Source organism: Phaseolus vulgaris, chromosome 3 (assembly GCF_051622355.1).
Source record: "Phaseolus vulgaris cultivar YP4 chromosome 3, ASM5162235v1, whole genome shotgun sequence".
Taxonomy (NCBI): Eukaryota; Viridiplantae; Streptophyta; class Magnoliopsida; order Fabales; family Fabaceae; genus Phaseolus; species Phaseolus vulgaris.
The window spans coordinates 29,100,612-29,108,293 of record NC_143500.1 but is presented as its reverse complement, the minus strand read 5'-3'; positions in this window follow the sequence as shown (position 1 = coordinate 29,108,293).

Here is a 7,682-nt window from a genome sequence, read left to right as displayed (position 1 = left end):
GTTTTTTATTCCTATTAGGATTCCTCTGTTTCTGAAAAAGTGCTTACTGTTTTTCCTTATTGCAACTGATTTACGTACTGTAAAATTCTGATATTCTGGATTTGAGATATTCAAAGTGTTAGAAAAGAATAGAAAAAAGAATCATTCAAAAATATGAAGTACACAAAAAATGATAAATAAAATAAAAAAAGTGTACATTCCTGCCGAAAAAAATACGGTAATCTGGCAGTGATTTTAAAAAATTTATTTCTCTCAATTGGCTTACTGTTTTTAATTGATTCCAGTGCCATTTTTGAGTTAACATCTTGAAGTTTCTGTGGTAAAAATTTCATAATCCAGTTCGCTCTACAACGTTCCAGTTAAATCAGTGAATATCAAACACAGTTTGCATAAAAAAAAAAAATTTCCAGTAGCTAAATTTTTTTGTTTTCTTCATCTACTCTAGTGCTTTTCCTTAGGTATTCTTTTGTGTGCCTACTTTTCTCATTGAGTTCTTTATTTGCTTGATTGTCTTTCATTCTTATTCTTGAGTTTGTCTTACATATAGTATTCCTTTTGCAATTACCTTTTCCTTGCTTATACCTTTTCTTGTTTGTCTTTATTGTTTCTTTGGTTTTGTGGTGGTTTGCTCTTAAGATTGGTGTGCTTGCTTTGACATATTTCATTTGAGGATTCCAAGGCCTCAAGATCAGATTGGAGAAAGAACATTATTTCTTTGAGAGTGATATCTTTTTCAGCCTTAAATTCACTTCGGCAGTTTCAATTGCAAAGCTCACTGTTTTGCTAATTTTTTTAACTTGTTTGCTGTTTTGTGTGTTTGCTGTTTTTTTTTAATTACAAATGGCTGGATCTTCAAGTGATGCATCCTACAAGCAGAATTCTCCTTCCAAAGCTTCCATTCTTGGTGAATTACATGAAGCTCAAAGAACAATTAGAAGGTTGGAGGAAAAAATGCAAAAGATGGAGGTCCAACAAGCTAGACCATCTCCTTCTATCCATGATGGACATCATTCTCATAGACCATCTTCAAGAGCTTCTTCAAATGATGTTGGCCGTGAAGATGAGCATAGGAGAAGGAGACCTCCACCCCAAGTCCATGGACAAAGACATCATCACCATGGGGAAAGAATTCACTACGGCAATGGCTTCTACCATGATGCAAAGTCCAAGCTTCCTTCGGTCAAACTACCTTGTTTTAATGGTTCTAGTGATCCAAATGTGTATTTAGATTGGGAGGCTAAGTGTGAACAAATTTTTGAGATCCATGAGATCCAAGATGAGCATAAGCTCAAGCTAGCCACCCTAGAGTTTAGTGATTATGCCATGAAATGGTGGCATGGAATTGTAAAGGACATTATCTATCACAAGGGTCCTCCCGTGGACTCTTGGAACTCTTTAAAGGATCATATGCGCGCTAGGTTTGTGCCCCCACATTTTAGGAAAGACCTTATGTTGAGACTCCAACGGTTTCAACAAGGCACGCTAAATGTGGATGAATATTATAAGGAGCTTGAGACGCTTGTGCTTAAAATTGAATTAGAAGAAAGTGAAGAAGCCATGGTTGCTAGGTTTGTGAGTGGTCTTAGGAAGGATATTCAAGACATTGTTGAGTTACAAGAGTATTCATCATTGGGCTCTTTAGTTCATCTTGCAATGAAGGTGGAAGCCCAACTTGCTAAGAAAAACTCTTTTAAAAATGCTTCCAATAATGGATACTACTCCAAGTCTTGGAGAAACAAAACTTCTTTTTCTAAACATCCTTCCAAAGATTCTTCTTTCAAACCCAAGGAATCTAAGCCATCAACATCTAGACCTAAGTCTCCCACTAGAACATCTAACACTAAATGCTTTAAATGTATGGGTTATGGTCATATTGCTGCAAATTGTCCTTCCAAACGAAGTATGTACATGCATGAGGGCATTGTAGTTAGTGAGCATGATTCGGATTCTTCAAAGCATTCATTGCATTCTCATGCGACTAGTGAGGAAGAGAGTGAATGTCCACTTGAAGGGGACTTGTTAGTTGTGAGAAGACTTCTTGGACAAGTTTCACAACCTTTTGATGAAAGTCAAAGGGAAAATATTTTCCATACAAGATGTCTTATTCAAAACAACATTTGTTCCTTGATAGTGGATGGGGGTAGTTGTGCAAATGTGGCTAGTACAAGAGTAGTAGATAAGCTTGGATTGCCTACTATCTCTCATACAAAGCCCTACAAGTTACAATGGCTTAGTGAAGTAGGAGAAATAATTGTTAATAAACAAGTCCTCATCCATTTCTCCATTGGAAAATACAAAGATGAGGTATTATGTGATGTTGTGCCCATGGAAGCCACTCATGTTCTTTTGGGAAGGCCTTGGCAATTTGATAGAAAAGTTTTACATGATGGCTTTACCAACAAATTATCTTTTGAATTCCATGGTCACAAGGTTACTTTAAAATCTCTCTCTCCAAGAGAAGTCCATGAGGACCAAGTTATCATGAAGAAAAAGAGGGAGAGTGAAAAAGATAAAAAAGATAAGAGTTCTAAGCCTACACTTCTTGTGTCTAGGCGTGACATTGAAAGGGAAATAGTGGCTCATCATCCTCTTTTTTTAGCCATCCCTAGAACTCTTAGCATAGAAACACTTGTTGATAGTCCTCATTGCTTGGGAAATTTGGTAAAAGAGTTCAAAGATGTGTTTCAAGATCCTCCAAAAGGACTTCCACCTTTGAGAGGGATTGAGCACCAAATTGATTTGATACCGGGCTCTTCTTTACCAAATCGTCCCGCATATAGGACCAATCCAAGTGAAACCAAGGAAATTCGCCAACAAGTTGAGGCTTTGATTGAAAAAGGGTGGGTGCAAGATAGCATGAGTCCTTGTGCTATGCCTATCATCTTAGTGCCAAAAAAGGATGGCACATGGCGAATGTGTTCGGATTGTAGGGCCATAAATAACATAACCATTAAGTATAGGCATCCCATACCTAGACTAGATGATTTGTTGGATGAATTACATGGTTCAAAAATCTTTTCAAAGATTGATCTTAAAAGCGGCTACAATCAAATCCGTATCAAACCGGGTGATGAATGGAAGACGGCTTTTAAGACCAACTTTGGTTTATATGAGTGGTTAGTTATGCCTTTTGGGTTAACTAATGCACCAAGTACCTTCATGCGCCTCATGCATCATGTTCTTAGACCTTTCATTGGTAAGTTTGTTGTGGTTTACTTTGATGACATTCTCATTTATAGCTTATCTTTGAATGACCATAGGTTGCATGTTAGGCAAGTTTTGGAAACCCTTAGGAAGGAACATTTGTATGCTAACCTTGCTAAATGTATGTTTGCTCTTGATCATATAGAATTCCTAGGGTTTGTTGTGAGTTGTAAAGGGGTCCATGTGAACAAAACAAAGGTGGTGGCCATTCAAAATTGGCCTACACCGAAATCTTTGAATGAGGTCGAAGTTTTCATGGGCTTGCTTCTTTCTATAGAAGATTTGTCCCAAACTTTGGTACCATTGCCGCACCACTCAATGACATAGTGATAAAGGATGTGGTCTTTCATTGGGGAGAAGCACAACAAAATGCTTTTGATACTTTGAAAGAAAAATTGACTAATGCTCCCATCTTGGCCCTTCCTAATTTCACTAAGACATTTGAGATTGAGTGTGATGCTTCAAGCATAGGCATTGGGGCTGTTCTCCTACAAGAGGGCCACCCCATAGCCTATTTTAGTGAGAAATTGAAGGGAAGTCATCTCAACTATTCCACCTATGATAAGGAATTATATGCACTTGTTAGGGCTTTGTTTACTTGGCAACACTATCTTTTTCCCAAAGAGTTTGTGATACATAGTGATCATGAATCTCTTAAATATTTGAAAAGCCAAAACAAACTTAACAAGAGGCATGCTAAGTGGGTGGAATTCATTGAGCAATTTCCTTATGTGATCAAACACAAGCAAGGCAAAATAAATATTGTGGCGGATGCTCTTTCTAGAAGATACACCTTGCTAAATCTTTTAACCTCTCAGTATCTTGGTTTTGATCACATTAAGGAACTTTATCATGATGACCTTGATTTTTCTCTCCTCTATCAAGAGTGTCTTAAGGGAGGATACAAAGACTTTTTTATTCAAGATGGCTTTCTTTTTAAAGGAAAACGTCTTTGTGTTCCCCAATGCTCTATTAGATTATCTCTTGTTAGAGAAGCTCATGAGGGGGGCTTAATGGGACATTTTGGGGTTGCTAAAACTTTGGATGTGTTGCATGAACATTTCTTTTGGCCTCATATGCATAAACATGTTCATAGTTTGTGTGATAAATGCATAGCTTGCCGCAAAGCTAAATCTAAAATGCATCCCCATGGTCTTTATACTCCTCTTCCTATCCCTTCAATGCCTTGGGTAGATATATCTATGGATTTCATCTTAGGCTTACCCAAGACATCAAAGGGAAAGGACTCCATTTTTGTGGTAGTGGATCGTTTTTCAAAGATGGCTCACTTTATTCCTTGCCACAAAGTGGATGATGCATGCCACATTGCAAACCTCTTCTTCCAAGAAGTGGTTCGCTTGCATGGGATTCCTAGGTCTATAGTGTCCGATAGAGATCCTAAGTTCTTGAGTCACTTTTGGAAGACCTTGTGGGGCAAGCTTGGAACTAAGCTTTTATTTTCTAGCACTTGCCACCCACAAACCGATGGTCAAACCGAGGTGGTGAATAGAACTTTGGGACAACAATTGAGGTGCTTTATTTTGGGGAATCCTAGAGTGTGGGAGAATTTACTACCCCATGTTGAGTTTGCATATAACCGAGTAGTAAATTCTACCACCTCCCATTCTCCTTTTGAGGTGGTCTATGGGTTTAATCCCCTAACACCTCTTGATCTTCTTCCTATTCCCCTTCTTGACGATGTCTTGTGCAAAGATGGGGATGAAAAGGCTTCTTTTGTGAAAACTTTGCATAAAGACATCAAGAAGAGAATTGAGAAGAAGGTTGGCAAGTATGCTGAACTTGCCAATAAGAGGAGAAAAGCATTGTTGTTTGATGAGGGCGATTGGGTTTGGCTTCACTTGAGGAAGGATCGTTTTCCTACTCAAAGGAAGTCCAAACTAATGCCTCGAGGGGATGGACCTTTCCAAGTCCTCAAGAGGATTAATGACAATGCTTATGAGTTAGATATGCCTGATCCATTCTTAGGTAGTCATACTTTTAATGTCAGCGATCTAACTCCTTTTTCTGTAGGTCTCCAGAATTCGTGGTTGAATTCTCTCCAACTCGGGGAGTATGATGGAGATCAAGCCCAAGAGAACATGGAGGCCACTCATCAAGCTCAAGAAGAGGTGGAGGCACAAATGGAGGACGCCCATGGAGGTCAAAGTCCACCTCAAAGGATTACAAGAAGCATGTTCAAAGCCTTGGGAGCTAGAGGACATTTATTTTCTCTTTTTGTAGTGTCTTTAGTTGAAGGTGCTTAGAGGGAAACCTTAGAAACCTCTTTTTTATATAGCATCTTTTAGGTTTTTAAATAGGAGCTTTAGGGGGGTGTATTAGTAGATAGGTGTAGGAGTAGAATAGGGGGTGCCAAAGTAAAGGAAGGGATCACACCTTCCTTGCTTGGCAATTAGCGCCGGTTCTAGATAGCTTTTGGAGGGAATTTTTGAATTGTTTAGCTTTCATTTTTCAGCACCTTAGGCTATAAATAGAGGTGCCTTCCTTGTAAAATTCAGATTTGAATTCATCTAAAGAAACTATACTCAAAATTGGAGTGAGCATTTGGAGAGCTTTTGAGCTTCTACTCTAGTCTTATCTTGAAGGACCATGGTTTCCTCAAGTGGCGGCTTCCACACTCATCTAGGAGCATCCATACTTCTAGTGGCGTGATCATCCAACCTATCTTCCATCTTCATGAGCATTCTCTTCTCCTTCCTTTCTTCTCTTTCAATTACTCTTGTTGTCTTGTGTTCTTGAGCAATTTTTGGTTCGGCTGTCCTTAATTTTCCAGCACCTATGTTTTGGTTTTCTAAATTCTGTTCAGCACATTTGTTTGTGGATTAATTCTGTTCGGTCTTCTCTTTTATAATTCCTTTGTTGATTCAATTTGACAATATTTGGTTCATCCAAATGAGTTTGGGAATTGGTACTTGTATTGGTGAGTTTTTGACTTAGAACCATGATCCAACTTCTAAGAAAGTGCCTCTACATTTTCCAGCTCAAGGTGATTCCTCAAAGTGTCAAGAATCTTGTTCTATGTGGCTATTGGAATCACATCATTCCTCATGCATAGAATAGGCGCCGGTTCTAGAATGATTTGGGAGGGAATTTTGAATTGTTTTAGCTTGCATTTTCAACACCTTAGGCTATAAATAGAGGTGCTCTCTTTGTAAAATTCAGATTGGAATTAATCTAAGAAAACTCTACTCAAATTTTGAGTGAACTTTGGAGAGCTTTTGGAGCCTTCTTCTCTAGTCTTATCTTGATGGATCACTGGAGTCCTCAAGTGGCGGCATCACTCTCATCTAGGAGCATTCCACACTTCTAGTGGCGAGATCTTCCAACATTCTTCCATCTTCATGAGCACTCTTTTCTCCTTCCTATTTTCTCTTTCAATTGTTCATGTTGTCTTGTGTTCTTGAGTTGTTTGGTTCGGCTTTTCTAATTTTCCAGCACCTATGTTTTGTTCTTTGCCTTTTAATTTCATTTTGTTCGGTTGAAATGTGTTCTTATGCAATTCTGTTCGGTACTTCTTAATTCTACCTCTTTTGTTTGGTTCAATTTGACTATAATTGGTTCATCCAAATGAGTTTGGGATTTGGTACTAGTTTTTGGTGAGTTCTTGTCTTAGAACAATGATCCAACTCTAAGAAAACTGCCTCTATAATGTCCAACTCAAGGTGATTCCTAAGAAGGTTAAGAACCTTTCTCTATGTGGCTATTGGAATCACATCACAAATCCTTGGGATGCTTTTAGGAATGTTCTTTTTTTAGAATTTGTTGAATCCTGCATTCACTAAACAAACACAGAAGAATCTAGTCCAAAACAGATATGCACCACACATTAGATTTCAAATAAGCATAGCTGTATAAGAACAATCGGTTATTTTGCAGAGATAACCGGTTAAAAATCTATAAACCAGAAAACACAACAGCTTTAAAATTCCAGAAATAAAGCAGTAACACAGTCAATAATAGCAATGTTCAAAAGCAGTAAACACAATTGAGAACATTACAACTTCCCTACAATACTTCTCCCTCTATTTGTCTCATAAAATAGACAAATGGTAAGATTAAAAACAACATAAGAAAAAGAAAATTTTAAAAGTTGTTAAGCTAAAAAGAAGGTCTATCCTCCCTTTGAAATTGTAGTTCCAGAATCTTTCTCTAAACATCTTCAATTTGTTCATCCAGAGTAGAGAATTGTGTATCTTTGTTGGTAAACCTTGACTCGCACATTTCATAGAGGTTCTGTTCCGTCCGGTTGACCGGGACATCTTCGTGCGCGACCTCAACCGTCAGCTAGGGACTCCTTCCCACTGGTCACCTGTGGATTCCTGCAAAAAAGAGGACAAAGAGGCGCCCTAGCGGCCGTTTGCACTCCGACGCTCAAGTCAGCCAGCAAGAAACACCAAAACTGTTCACCTACGTCTCTGAGCACCGCGTATGGCACTCTGAAGGTGGTAAAAAGAACTATG